At 37.9% G+C, this 15,790-nt stretch overlaps 1 long non-coding RNA gene across 2 annotated transcripts; it reads right to left on the minus strand.

Annotated features, from left to right (window-relative positions):
• Window positions 1–8,093: 8,093 nt before the first annotated feature.
• Window positions 8,094–15,667, minus strand: LOC129683043 (uncharacterized). Of its 2 annotated transcripts, none has more exons than XR_008721081.1 (3): window positions 15,260–15,555; window positions 9,148–9,305; window positions 8,094–8,174 (listed from the first exon to the last, which is right to left on the minus strand). It is a non-coding gene; the product is annotated as an uncharacterized LOC129683043 (long non-coding RNA). The 2 variants fall into 2 exon arrangements; XR_008721080.1 differs by lacking the exon at window positions 8,094–8,174 and adding an exon at window positions 15,619–15,667 and having other exon boundaries at window positions 8,599–9,305; window positions 15,260–15,467.
• Between the last annotated feature and the right edge of the window lie 123 nt (window positions 15,668–15,790).

A 15,790-nucleotide genomic window follows, 5' to 3' on the forward strand; every position in this document is an offset into this window, starting at 1 on the left:
AGGTCTTTAACATGCCCCCCCCCACATACACAAGGATACACCACACAGTGAAGAAATTACCTTGAATTATAAGTTTTAGATACATTCCCTGATTGAGCCTGTAAGTCTTGTACATGACTCAATACAGTAACACAATCCCCTTTGGCTTAAACTACACTGACTTGTATAGCACACAACCCAGAAAACCCTAATTCATACATATCCTCTCCTTCATTCCTGTTCCTGAAGGCAACTGCTTGTGTATTTTAGGTATTTATTCTGCTTTTTCCCATGTTCTTAGACTTTTCGATTTCAGATACCTTGAACACATACCAATGCAGAATAATGAAGAATTTATTCTGTGATGTCCCATCCCAACACACAGATTACTCCTGCCTCCTATGCATCTATCACATTTTCTGGTTAAAATCCTGAATACTTGCCACATAAACTAACCACAGTTGATCTGTGTAGTGAACAATGACTTCACTGCTGCATGCTTACAAACTACTTTTATTATTCTTCCTTTTCTCTGTTTTATACATACTCACTCCCTGCTCCATTCCTAAAAATTTAAATGCTCAAAGAAAACTAGGTCACTGAAACAGATTTCTCCTGTGAGAAATATTCTTCCTGGAGCCCCCATGCTTGCTTGAAGGTGAACCAGTAGTTGTAGGTAGTTACACAGCCTATATCCTGACATTTTTCATTCTCCACAATCCACGGAGTACCTCTCTATTATGTTAGGCCCTTCCTGACAGGCTCCTTCCATGTACACTCACTTGCTTTGGCAGGGAATATCCATAGGGAACATCCCTGAAAGCTTCATAGGGATTAGAAATCTCCAGAAGAAACACACTGGTGTTTGAAGCCTATATCCAGGAAGATATCCAACAATCTATACTGGATATTCATATAAGCTTTTCTTACCAAAGGCTCCAGAGATGCTGAGCAAAGGCCATTTTTAACTAGAATGTATGCCACTGTTGCCTCTGCAAACTCATTGCATTCATTACAAAAGCAAATGGCAAAATTTATGTAGGTCTTCCTAGGTCAATGTCTACCATCTTTGCTGCAGTAGATGGTGTGTGATGAATTCTGGCTTCAGCTCTAGTGAGGCAGGAACCATGTCAAAAGTTTCCTAACTATGAAACAAGAACATTAAAGTTATTGGATGGCCAGAGATACTACACCAGTTTGCCAGAGTATGAACATCTGAAAAATCTCTTTGGTTTATGCTTTTAGAATTCTGAAGGTATTCTTTTATTGGTGTCTTCTCAAAAATCCAAACCCAACCTTTCGCTAGTCCTTTTTACAGGTCCTGTGTACACTATTTGAATAGTCTGATCATTTTCTGCATTATTTTAGTGGATCCATTTTAAAAAGTCCTCTGATCGTTGGTTTGTTAAGGTATGAATGGTGAATCTTGGCAGCTATTGTTTTAGGCATGCCTTACACCAACTCATGTTCTGCATTGCTGTAAACTAGCCTTATCATTTCTTTCCTGTTTTCTTTCCCACTCCATGTCTCCTTCTATCTCTGTATAAGCCATCATTCAGCCACCAAACCTCATGACTGAGCCCTTAATAGCTTGTTCCTGTTACTTTCAACATTTTGTTCTTTTATTAGCCAAGCCTCTCATCATTTTCTGTTCCAGAAACTATTTTGCTATTTGTTCACTGTAGATTAATTGCTGACGATTTTCTCTTCTCTGAGAGGATTAATTTGTTTTTAGGCTTTATTTGCTCTCTACACTGCATCTTTTCTCTCTATATTCACTCTGAGGATGTTTTGGTTTCCCTGTATTAAGTTAAATATATTTAAGAAGCAGGAACCAAGTAACTATGTTTGCTATGAGTGCTCTAGAAGGAATCTAGTCATTTCCTTTGGAGAAGGGAACACCTGGCAATATCTAAAGGTGGGTCTTATTAAAAGACTTGAAATTTACACTTTTTTCTTTTGAGACAGGACAAGGTCACTCTTCATAGCTCTGGCTGGAAAGTGCTGCGCTTAAAGGGGTGCACCATGATGCCTAGCTATTCACTTTTTAATTAGTAGCTGGAGCCCAGGAATTTGCGGTGTCTGCGGGATTTATTGTTGTTCGGTTGGTTTTTTGAGACAGGGTTTCTCTGTGTGGCCCTGGCTGTCCTGGAACTAGCTTGTAGACCAAGCTGGCCTCGAACTCACCAACACATACAGTTCATTTTTTTTTAATGGACACACTAAAATGAAAAAAATAAAATAAAATAAGGTGTGCTAGTTGATGCTGTAATCTCAGCATTTCAAAAGAGGCAAGAGGACCATGAGAATGAGGGCAACCCAGGCTAAGTGGTGAGTTCCTGGTCAGGAAGGTCTACACCAGCAACTCCTCTCTGAAACAAACAGAAATCATATAGCAAAAATCTATAGCAAAAGCCTGCAGTCCAACTAGTAAGAATTAGTAACGTCATCTTTTACATTTGCTTCAGACAATTTTGAAAACTTTATTGAGACAGAATTTATACATTTAAGTGTCTGCTTCAGTGCTGTTCGGCTGAAGTGCCTTTTACATATAGGGGCTGTACAATCATCTCAGCAACAAATTGTAGGGCATTTCTAACACTCCAAAAAGCAAGTTTCTATCTTCACACACACATAAACAACTCTTTTTCAATTTGCCTATTCCTGATATTTAATGTAAGTGAAATCTATAATATATGGCCTTTTGTGCTTAGCTCCTTTCACAGAGCAAATTGAGATTTGTGTTGTATTACATACCAGCATTTTTTTTACAGCCAAATAATGTTCAGATATATCACATTTTACTTATCCATTCAATTGATCTAATTTTAAGTTGTTCTCACTCTGAGGCTATTAGCAACAATGTTGTTATGAACATTCATGTACAAGTCTGTCTTGGATACCTAAAAAGGTTAGACAAATTGACAGCTGTTTAATATTTTGAAAAATTGTTAGTTTTCCATAAATACCTCCATTTTTAAAAAGATTTATTTGTATGTGCATAGGTGTTCTGCCTGCATGTTTGTACAAAGGTAGCAGATCCTCTGGAACTGGAGTTACAGACAGGGGTGAGCTGCAATGTGGTTGATGAGAATTGAACTCAGGTCCTCTGGAAGAGCAGCCAGTGCTAACTGGTAACTCCATCTTTTTCTTGCACCAAAAGTTGTAAGGGGGTCAGCTGCATAGATGGCCTCTCCAACTGTCTTCTTAGAGAAATTCCGGGAGTGAGCATCCTAGTTTTAACATGGACTTCCTTAGTGATTGACGACACTGAGTGCCTTTTCGTAGGTTTATTGACCATTCGGCATATTTTTGAAGAAATTTCTGTTCAAACTTTTTTTCTTAATTACTGAATTGTAAAGTCTTTTTTATTTTGTGTGTTTTTTGAAGTGCACAAGTTTTGACCTTTTTGTTTGGGTTGTTGTTTTGAGACAAGGCAGGTGCTATAACATGCAGCACAAGTCTTAAAGTTTGACAGAGTCTATTTTATCAATGCTCTACATTGTTGCCTGCCATTGCTGCTGTCTGAGGCACTCATCAGTGCCTCATCTGCAGTCATGAAGCACTTGCTCTACTACCTAGTAAGCTTTTGTTGTTTTGGTTGACCTAAGTCTATAGGCTTAATTGAAATTAATTTTTGTGTAGAAATCCAAATTCATTCTTTTGAAAGTGAATATTCTCTATTCTTTTCCTTGAGTTGTCCTGAAACTTTTGCTGAAAATCTGCAGATTGTGAGGGCTTTGGGGTATGCTCCACTGAATCTGTGAACATCAGTGTCAATGTGGTCTACCTGGTCACCCTAAAAACATGCCAACCAACAGAACCGGTCACTTCTGTTTCTTCATTCCTCAAGATGCACTTGCTAGTCAGCTTCGTGGACTCTTGACAATTTGATTGACTTATCTCATTATTGTTGATTTACTACCATTTTCCAAGTTTCAGTTCTGTTAATTATGATGGTAGTTAATTTTCTAAAGTCAGTTGTCCAGTTGAACTGCTTTTCTTGTTAACTTGTAAACTTTCAATGTTTGGAACGAATTCTGACCATTATATTTTCACAAATAGCTTACTACTGACCCACAATCTCTATTTAAATTATAGGTCATGCATATTTTGAAAAAAATTAAATGTATGTCTTGCTTACTAGTCTTCCTTCTTGAGGCCACAAATATATCTTATTTACTTATTTTTCCCAGTGGAAATCAGAAGAGGAAATACATCTGGCAGTTAAATTTGGACAGCAATAGCTAATAGAACACAATCCAGAATTTGAAATTACCATAAATGGTCAGATGCTAATACAACTAATCATAACTTTTAGGTTTTGGGTATGTAACTGAGATTTAATTATGGGGTAATTTTCTGCTGGAAGTAATTTTTGCTTCTCATGGGCCTCTTTCTACTTTTCTGACATCTTTGCTCTCTGACTACTATGTAAATACACATAAATTCAAGATTTGAAGCTAAGATCCATATATGAGAATATGTGTTTGTCTTTCTGGGCCTGGGTTACTTAATATATTTTCCAGTTCTATCCATTTTCCTGTCAACTCCTTAATTTCATTTTCCTTTATGGTTGAAAATCCCAATGTGTGTATGTCCCATATTCTCATTAATTCATCTAATGATGGACATGTAGGTTGATTTGTTTTCCTAGCAATTCCTTTTTCTAGCAGCCATGACCATGGATGAACAGGTATATTTTTAACAGGGCACTCAGTTCTTTTAGTGCCCAGAGATGGAATAGCTGTGTCACATAGAAGTTCTATTTTTAGATCTTGGAAAAAAAAATCTTCATACTAATTTCCATAGTGATCATGTCAGTTTGCATTCCCATCAACAGTGAATGAAGATTCCTTTCTTTCAATCATCTCCAGCATTTTGGTCACTTTCTTGATAGCTGCTCTGACATGGGGCGAGATGGACTCTGAGCAGTTTTAATCTGCATTTTCCAGATGGCTAAGGCTGCTAAGCATGTTGCTGTTGTGTGCTCTGGTGTTCATGCTCTGCCAGGTACAGCTGGTGGCTTTCATCTCACTCTGCAGGCTGCCTTTTCGATTACTAATTTTGCTATATGGAAGAAGCCTTTTAATTTCTTCAGATTCCATTTGCTGATAATTAATTGTCCTTATTTCCTGAGCTACTGGAGTCCCTTTCAGAAAGTCTTTACCTATTCTTTTTTTTTTCTAATGTCGTCAGATTTTGGGGTCTTACAGTATGGATTTCAATCCACATACAGCTGATTAATAGGGAAGGTGAGAGATAAGGATCTGGTTTCCTCTAAATATGGAAATCCAGTTATCCCAGTACATTGTTGAACATGTCTTTTCTCCAATGATTATTTTTACCACTTGTGAAAACAAAACAAAACAAACAAACAAACAAAAAAACATGGGGCTTAGCTATGTAAGTTAATGTCAAGGGATTTTGTTGTTCTTAAATTTTCCATTACATTGATCTACATGCCCATTTGTGTGTGTGTGTGTGTGTGTGTGTGTGTGTGCACCTTTTTTGTTTTTGTTTTGTTTTCCACACAGATAAAACACTGTACTTAGAGAAAAAAAAAATTTTTTTCTGTTCTTAGCATTTTCTTTTGCTTTGTTTCTTTGCTAAATTTTTCTTCCGCTCCTTCTTTTGTACATATCTCTGTGGCTACCCTGTTTTTAATTTCTGTAATATTTAGCGCTGAGAGTTGGCACATAAAATCTCACCATCCATACTCATCTCCTTTTCAAAACTTGGTTAGATTTATAGTTATACTTGAGCATTCTTCCTAGAGTAAATTCAATTCACTCCTGCTGATGTGAATTAGTACTACACCGAAATAACAAAAATATTGTAGATTTTGTTCAGCTCTTTAATTGAGCATTCTTACTTATTATCTGGTATTTATTCATATTTTGATGTACTTCAACAGTATTTTAGTCATGAAAGTAACATGTTTCCTTACACTCTAAGAAACCTAGGGATTTATTTTTGTGTGTGGGTGAGGGTGTGCGAGCATGCGCACAATAGAAACTCTTCTCATCATTTCTTGATTTTACATTCCTTTCTTAATGTCATTTTTTTATTAGTTCTCTTTTTTATTAACTATTAAGTCTAGAATATTTCATATATATTATTATATTTCTATTGTTCATAGTTATTATTCTCTTTTGCTTTGGAACGTGACACAGCAAAATTCTTGGTAACTAGACACATTCTGTAGTGAAATGCTAAATGTTACCTGACATAGTAAAAATTCTGTACTCATTACATATTGTATTAAGAGTTGCTCTAAACTTTCATATTATCGTATCCCACTTATCACCTAATCTAAGTCCCTTTTAAATATAAAAGAACCCAGGGATGACAGCATAAACAAGAATCTTAATGACAAAAAAACTAGAAACTTCTAAATTTATTAAGCTGAAAATACATTTTAAAATAAACCCTTAATAAGAATGAAGTAAAACATTAAATGAGAATGAAAATACCACTTTTCAAATCTGTTGTATGCTGGTAAATAATATTAAAGAAAAATTGAAAACCTTAAAGAAACAGGTAAGGCAAGAGGCTAGAAAATTATATGAACTAGGTAAGCATTTATCTAAAAATAAATTTTCCAAAAGTTTTTTTAAGGAACTAAAAATAAGATCAGAAATTGATGAAATATAAAAACAACATAAATTAGAGTACAGAGAAACTTCTGAGAATTTTAATAAACTTGAAAAACCTTCAGTGGAAATGATGAAGAACAAAAATAAAAGATACAAATAGCCAGCTCTGGTAAGACAGAGGTCATTATTGTAAAGGCTGGTGGCACAAAAGAAGTGAAAACAAAAGTAAAAAGAGAAAACAGGAAAAAAAAAAACAAGAGTATGGATAATTTTATACTAAAATATTTTTGAAAATAAGGTAATAGATTTCTAGAAAATTATAACAGATAGAAAACGAGAAAATTAATGATATTCACAACTATTAAAGAAATTCAGGTAGCAGCCAAACTCTTAGAAAAAAATTCCAAACTCAATATGGCTATACTAGGGAATTTTACCAACCATTAAAAAAAAAAAAAATGTGATTCCAATCTTGGGCAAATTTTCCCAGAGAACAGAAAGTATGCTTCCTCGATTCTATTATACAAATACTAAGGACACTAGGAGAAAGGAAAACAGTTAATGTCCCTTTTGAACACTGACACAAACATTCTAAATAAAGTATGAGCACACTGTCTCTAGGACTATGTGCAGTGATGGCTTAGTACAGCAATAAATGACTAGGTAAAACTTAAAATAAGTCTACACACACTGAAAGGAAATCTCAAATGTCCATAAAGCATTTGATAAATTCATTTTAAAAATTATGCTTGCACGTATAGACTAGCACTGCTCAACCTTTGGTCAAAGAAGCTTCCTTTTGAAGTAAGCAGCAGTAACTGCAGAGACTCATGACTAGTCCAAAGCTGAGAGTAAATGGCTGTTGGATGATCAACTCTAGATGGGACACTTTTATCACCCCTTCCAAGCTCAGAAAACATGGTAAGGGGCAGGAAGAATGGAAATGTCCAAGCAAGTGACAGAGTGTTGAAGAATAATCTTCAGGAATGACATGACGCTTTCCCTCTTGAACTGTGATAACCTGTGCTGGACTACATAAGATTAGATCTGTCAACATCCTGCCAGAAAACAGGGAGGAACTCACACTACCCAAATGTCTCTGAAGATCTATGGGTAATGATTTCCAGGCGAAAGAAGGCATTTTCTTCAGTGGTACAGCCACTGGAAAGATGCCCATGCTCCTGTAAGCAACCCTAATGAAACTCATTGGGTCACAAAATAACATAAGTAAACAAGAGATGTTAAAGTAGAAAAGGAAATAGTCAGGAAGAGGAAATGAAATCAGTAAGAGGGGAAGAGGTATGAATGTGACCAAAATACATTATATATACATATGGAAGTATTGTAATAAAACCTTCTATTGAGTCAAATATATGACATTTTAAAATTTTTTCAGCAATCTAAAATAGTAAGAAAGATACCATAAGATATATCATTGTAAACCATCAAATTGTACTTAGTAGTAAGTTAAAAGTTTTATCTTGCAGATCAAGAAAAAAACAAGGACGCCTGGGATCAGAATTTTTATTCAACATTGTCCTGGAAGTTCTACCAACACAAGTCAAAGAAAAAAAAGGGGAACAAAGAGCGAAGATACTGGAAAAAACAAACAAACAAACAAACAAACAAAAAAAAACACGACATTAATATTATTGGCTGGTGATATGTAGATACAAATATTCAGAGTAAACCACTTGGAGAGTTCTCTGAATTTAAAATAGGTATATGCAAAAATCAGTTATACTTATGTACATCAGTTACAAATGATCCAAATGATATCACTGACAACAACATTAACTATTATCTATTAATGAAACCTAAAGCCAGCAAGAGTTCATGAGGCTTCTGAGGCAGTAATGTAAATATACTCAGAGAAGCAGTATACTGACATGCTTTCAAAAACAAAGATGACCTAAACAAATAAAATATATATATATATATATATATATATATATATATATATATATATATATATACTTCTTTCCTAAATCTAAAGACTCAGTACTGTAAAAACATCAGTTCTTAAATTTGAAATGTAATGTTATTTCAGTTAAAATTCCACGTGTATTGAACTTGACAGTTGGCTCCTGAATATACAAAGGATAAAAAGACTTACAAGGGAGGAAGAGGAGCAAGAATTGTTCAACTACATGTCAAACCACCACCATCACATCACAGTAAAATGAATACCTGGAGGCCTGAGACAGGCCTATGAACAGAGAATATCAGAATGAGTTCAAAGTAAGAACATTCTGAAGTAAAACAAACAAAATCGCATGTATGTAAGAAAAAAGACTGATATGTTGAACTAGCCCCAAATGAAAATTTCCATATATCAAAATCAGTATCAGATATTTTCAAATGAGAAGCTAAGACGTAGCTATGTGCAGCATAAGTAAGTAGTAGGAGTTACTACCCAAAATAGTAAGAAACCTGTATGTAAAAGACAATTCAATAGGAAAGTAACTGACACACATACACACACACACAAATAAATCCAGGTAGATAATAAACAGGAATTAGACATCAAGGGACACAGTCAAGACATCAATGACAGGTCACTACCCACTGCCAGGTCAGATGAAGCTGAGATGCTGGACAGCATCAGGCATGGTGAGATTCCACAAGGAGAGCTCTCCCCGCGGCTGATGTGGGTCATATGAAATGCACGTTGCATGCTCCTCTGCACATCTACAATATCTGTAGTAGCCTTATTTGTAAATATCACTGTAACAGAAACATAACTGTTAGATTTACAGAGTACATTCTTACAGTTAAATTCCACACAGCTACACACAACACGCATTAAGTGGGAAGGCAAAAAAAAAAAAAAGATTCGCTTATATATATAAAGTTCAAAGCTGACAAGGAGTTTAATTTAGAAATTAATTCATGGGCATTTAGTAAAATATCTGTGGGGGGGGCTGGGAAAATGATTCAATAAGATTGCTTAAGGGACAAGCAAGAGAACCTGAACTCTATAATCTTTAGCTCACATTTAAGCATGTGGCGACATGAATGCATTTCTTTCATAAGAAAAAAATTTGTGGGGCTGGAGAGATGGCTCAGTGGTTAAGAGTACTGACTGTTCTCCAAGACCCAGGTTCAATTCCCAGCATCCACATGGCAGTTCAAAACTGTAACTCCAAAATCTGTCACCCTCACATAGACATTCATCAAGGCAAAATACCAATGCACATAAAAAAATGGAAATAATTTTTAAAAAATTCTCCTTTTATGAGCTATCAGGGTCATAGACGATGGGTTTTAGTAGAAGGAGGGGAAATGAATCAATTGGTAGAAATGGAAGGAGACTTGATTAGTTTTAGTTGGATTGGGGTAGGCTGGCCTAATTAGAATTTCGATGGTATATATAAAAGAGCCTGACCATCACAAGTTTTCACTTGAGAGATTATCTTCTGAATGGAATTATTTCCTCTGGGTTGTGTATGTTTTCTTTTGAAATGCAGACTCAGGTGAGCAGAAGACAGGTTACCTTTTTCTTTCAAACTGAGGGTTAGTGCTGCAGTAGACCGCTGAGCTGCTCACCTCACACACACCACAAAAGACAAACACATACGAAACAAGGAAACAACATTTACACCAGGACATGATCTCTTCCTTTAAAGTTCACGCATTCATATATTCATCCATTCATTCATTCATTCATTCATTCATTCATTCATTCATTCATTCATTTCACTTGGAAAAGTTTTACTAAGCAAATGTTGGTGTTTAGCATTGTTTTAAATGTTTGGCCTATAGCACTGAGCATGCCCTCATGGAACTTATATTCTAACTGTTCTCCATAGCAGTGGACAAACAGTAATGTTAACATACAACACAGGACTACACACATGCCATTTTAGAAAGAAAAAAAGACAAGAGAGACGATTATGGGAAACAGGATTACAGGATGTTAAAGGACAGAAAGGAAGAGCAGTGGCAACCTTAACCAGGGCTGTCACAGCAGGCTGGCATCATTTGAGCAAGGAGTTAAGTCCTTTCCTGGTCACTAAGCAAAGCTCCTACAGCACAAGTAGCTGTGTCTTAGCAAGAAGGTATGTAAGCCTTCCGGCATAAGGGATGAGCCTCAGAGGCAAAAAAAAAAAACAACTAGGAGAAGGAAAACGTTGAAGGCCACTGTATGAATGCTTGTCTTTTCCTGGGAGGGTAATGGGGTGCCGATGCAATGCAACTACACTGACTAGGTGTCCTTTTTCTTAATCTCATCCAAACGTTTTTTTTTTTCTTAATCTCATCCAAATGGTTTTTTTTTTTCATAAATTGCTGAGAACACAGTATTATAATGTGATCATTGAAAAGTTGTCATATCTTTAAGATATTTTTATATACACATTATATACATCCATATTTTATATATATACATATACACATAAGTATACACACATATATATATTGGTGGTGGTGGTTCATTTTCATGTCAGGGTTTCTCTGTGTAGCCCTGGCTGTCCTGGAACTTGCTCTGTAGACCAGGCTGGCCTCAAACTCACAGAGATAAGCCTCCCTCTATTTTGTGTCTATCTGTGTGTGAGTATGCCCATGTGTGTGTGGATACCCACTGAAGGAAAAGATGAGAGATCTCCTAGTGCTGGAGTTACAGACAGTTGTGAGCTACCAGACCCGGGTGCGGGGAACTGAACTTGGGTACTCAAGAATAGCAGGATCCACTCCTAACCATGGAGCACCATGTTTACTATCTATTGTGGTAGGAATCCCGTTTTCTGCAGTTTCTATGGGTTGTTTGCCTTTTTTTTTTTTTTTTTAAACATTATATGTATTACTCACAGGACTAGTACTGAGTATATGGTAAAGACTTTTGTCTTCTAATCTGACATTTAGCTGTTGACTCTGTTCACATCTCCTACTAATAACTTACTTATTTGAGACGAAGTATCTATGTAGTCCAGGCTCTCCTGGAATTTACTACTAAATCAGGCTGGCCTTGAACTCACATCTGCCTGCCTCTGCCTCCACAGTGCTAGGATAGATGTCATGTGCCATCTAGGCCCGGCTCATGATTTTCTTCTTTCTAAGACAAGGTTCTCGACTCAGCCTCTGAAGCACTGGGATCACAGGTATGGATCACCACACCAGTTTATTTATTTAATATTTTTAAATAATTTTATACATTCACTTGTATCCCAGCTGTAGCCCTCTCCCTCTTTACCTCCCAATCCTCCCCTCCCTCCCTCATCTCCTCCCTGCCCCCTTCCGAGTCCACTGAGAGGGGGTGTCCTCCTCTCCTTCTGTCTGGCCCTAGCTTATCAGGTATCTTCAGGATGGTTGCAATGTCCTTATCTGTGGCCTAGCAAGGCTGCTCCTCCCTCAGGGAGGAGGGGAAGCTCATGAGTTCATGTCAGAAACAATTCCTGCCCCCCTTACTAGGGAACCCATTCGGATACTGAGCTACTATGGGCTGTGTCTGAGCAGGGGTTGTAGATTATAGCCATGTATGGTCCTTGGACCACACCAGTTTAAATTTAAACTCAAAAGTGATTTTTTTAAATCGCTTAATTCTAAAGCCGTAGGATGTCTGTCTTCATCTAAATGTCCTTCAAACAATAAGTACTATAGTTCCTGAGGTTTTCTTCTGAGGGTTTGAAGATTTCTTTTACTCCTTTTGGATGCTGTTGTTTTGTAACCTTTGAAGCTGGAATTTATATATTTTCTCCTCCATATAGTCAATTTTGCAATCATAGTTATTACATACATCTTACCACACTAAAACACTACCTTTGCCATATTAAAAAATGAAGGTGCATATAAAGCTCTTATGATCTATAAGAGTATGAGACAAGTCGGCCGTCGTGGCACACACCTTTAGTCCCAGCACTCATGGAGGCAGAGGCAGTTGGATTACAAGTTCAAGGCTAGCCTGGTCTACAAAGCAAGTCCAGGACTTGTGTAGCCTTGGCTACAAATAGAAACCCTGTCTCCAAGAAAAAAAGAGAGACAGGACACGTGTCATTAAGAAGGCTTTGGGTATAGGACCCAGAATACCAGGAACCAGATAGGTTTACCTCATCTCCAATGACAGACCAGAAGCTAAGATAAGGACATAGGCAAAGCAACCTGACAGAGCAAGAGATCCTTGCAGAGGCGACTCTAGTTTCCCAAATTCAAAGATGATCTAATATAGACTGGAGAGATGATTTTGTTGGTAAAGTGCTTGCTGCTCAAACACGATGACCTGAGTTTTGATCCCCAACAAAAGCTAAGAGTGTCAGAGAGCATCTGCCACCCCGGGATGGAAAGGCAGACAGGAGGCTCTTCTTCAGGGCTTCTGGCTAGTCTAGCCTAATTCAATAGCTTGAGGCTTAGTGAGAAACTGTTTTAAAAACTAAGGTGAAGAACAATAGAGAGAGGCACCAACATGGGCCTCTGGCCTCTTCAGCCTTCAATGTGGCTCTCAAGGAATCCCCTACACATTCAGCATCAGAATGGGACTGACTCAGACTGCTGAGACATGAAGATTTTTGGACTGTGTGGCTACTGACTTCTCAATCTCTCCAATGTCAACACCCGTACTGTGTCATGAAAGTCAATCCAGTAAATCCCCTTGAGTATATATTCACTCTATCAGCTCTGTTCCTTAGGAGAACCCTAACTAATACAGAAATCTTTCCAACTTCATTTCTTTTTCTTATGTGTTTTCACTGTTTAAGCCAAAAGGTTTCTGGTATAATTTTCTTAGTAATTGCAGGTACTTTAATTTTTTGTTTGTCTGTTTTACCTTTCTTATTAACACTTCCAGACTATTATAATCAAATGCTTTTACCTTTGTGAACTTTTTTTGTCTAAGCTGTAATGGAATCATCGGGTTTTAATTAGTAGAAGGTTAAATGGACTGGGATGACTTACTAAGGGTTGATAAAGGCAGCTGGAACAAAAAACTGGGCTCTTCTGCCACCACCTTGCCACTGAGATTGCATTCCTTTATTTTATAACATGCTGTTCATCCATTTCACTACTACTTACTCAGCACCTATTCTGCACCATGTACTGCTCTATATGAGAGGACACCAATGAATAAACGGACAGGGTTCCTGCTTTACTGGAATTTAGGTTCTAATAGTTAGTCAGACAATAGTAACAGGCAATACTGATTCAGCGAATCTGCTTGCTAAGGTAGTTCTCAGCACTTTACAGTTATATAATCACCACAGCAACAATAAGAATTACCACTACTTTTGCACACAGGATGGAGGGAAGGAGAGGAAAAATAATTTACCCAACTGTACACAACTAGGGAGGGCAAAATAGGGGATAGAGGCAAGATACTTAACTCAGTATGGTGGCACACGCTTTTAATCCCAGCACTCAGGGAGGCAGAGGCGTAGATTCAGTGTTAAGTTCTGGCCAGCCTTGTCTACAAAACAAGTCCAGGACAACATAGGCTACACAGAGAAACCCTGTCTTAAAAAAACATACAGAACAAAAAAAACAAAGAAAAAAATAGCAGACACTTGGTCTCAATAATCTGCCTCAGACCAAAAAGAAAAGTGTACATGAGGTAATGTAAACCAACAGTAAACCCAGCTAGAGTTCAGCGTTATGGAAGTATAGAACTGGGTGCTATAAAGACATTTTTGCATGGGAGTAGGGCATAGTGTAGATGTCAGAGGAAACCCCACTGAGGAAGTAGAACTGAGCTAAGACCTAAAAAAATGGAGTTACAGCTGTCTTTGGGCAGAGGTGAAGAACATAGTGCAAGACTTTATAAAAGAAGAATGTATGCCTGCACTCAGGAGGTTGAGGCAGGAGGATGGTCAGTGCAGGATACATAGAACTTAAGTTCAAAGTCACAAAAGACCTTGTCTCAAAACTCAAAAGAAACAATGAAATCCTGCCCTTGTTCTGAGACACAGAAATGTCCAGTTGAGTGTATCCAGAGCCTCTGATGGACTAAAGTCAGGACGGCAGGCAGGAGACAGAGTGTGAAAGGGAGAGAGCCTCAAGTTAAGACAAGAGGCTGTTTTAGCCTAAGTGTCAAAAGTACTATCTGGTAATTTTAAAAGATCACTTTGTTCTGTGCAAAACTGTAGGAAAGTCCATTGGAAACAATTGCAAATCCAAGAGAAAATGACAGTGGACATGAACTTCAGGATAATCTTCATAATACTGAACGAGAATGGCAAGTGAAGAGGGAAGGAAGAGATCTTGGGTCACTAATATGATGGCAGGGTCCTTTGTGTGAGGCTGAGAAAGGTATATAGCTTCGATAAGGAAAAAAATAAAAATCAAACTTTTCACCTTCTACTTCACGGGGTGGGGGGACTGCATTTGGGTAGTCAGAATCTTTTCTAATTCTCTTCATTTAAAAGTTCCAAAGGAAAGATGGAAAGGCATTAAAATGCTCAATTTTAGGTCTTTCCACTTCAGACAAACTGGAGAACAGAATCCTCTTTATTGAGCCTTTGCCGTCCCCAAGCTCTCAAAGATGGGACACCAAGACAACGTTGGCGAAGCCATCTTAAATTCCATCTCCTGCTCCTCCTGGCAAATAGGCCCACTGTTCTCTAAACGTTCTCTACGGTACACGCTCACGGCCTCTCCCCTCACAACGCTTAATGCACACAGCTATATATAGTTATACATCTTAACAAGCAATGCGACAACCCCTGCCTCCAAGGCTAGTGGTTCCGCATGAATGGTACCTTTAGAAAGCTCGTGGCTGCCCCCGTACTTATTTGCGCCTTCTTCATATCCACTTAAGTGACAACTCTAGTCCCTAGGCTGCGGGCTCTACTGAGGAGCAGGAGCCGTTGGGTCGGTCAGGTGGCATGCTCTCCTCAGATCTCACGCGTGAGGGACGCGGACCGGCTCCCTGGCGCCTTCCGTCCTCGCAGAACCGCAGCGAAGAGGCTGGGAGGGGGTCGGGGAAGGAAAAGACGCAAGAGATTTAAGTAATCGGTTGTCAAACGCACAACATGAAACTGAGGGTCGACGCCGAAGCACCGGTTTCAAACGCCCGCCCCCTGAGCAGTTCTGGCTCCGCCCCCCGACAACGTCACACCAACTTCCTCCTGGGTCTCCGAGGATTGGTCGCCGCGTCAGCCTCTGAGAGACGGTTTTAAAAGAAAAAAAATATATATATATATATATATATATATATATTTTTTTTTTTTTTTTTTTTTTTTTATACAGTCAGGATTTACTTCCGGGTGTAGGGTTCGGCCCTCCTACGA

The sequence above is a fragment of the Psammomys obesus genome, unplaced genomic scaffold, assembly GCF_907164565.1.
Source record: "Psammomys obesus unplaced genomic scaffold, mPsaObe1.curated_primary_1811, whole genome shotgun sequence".
NCBI classification, from domain to species: domain Eukaryota; kingdom Metazoa; phylum Chordata; class Mammalia; order Rodentia; family Muridae; genus Psammomys; species Psammomys obesus.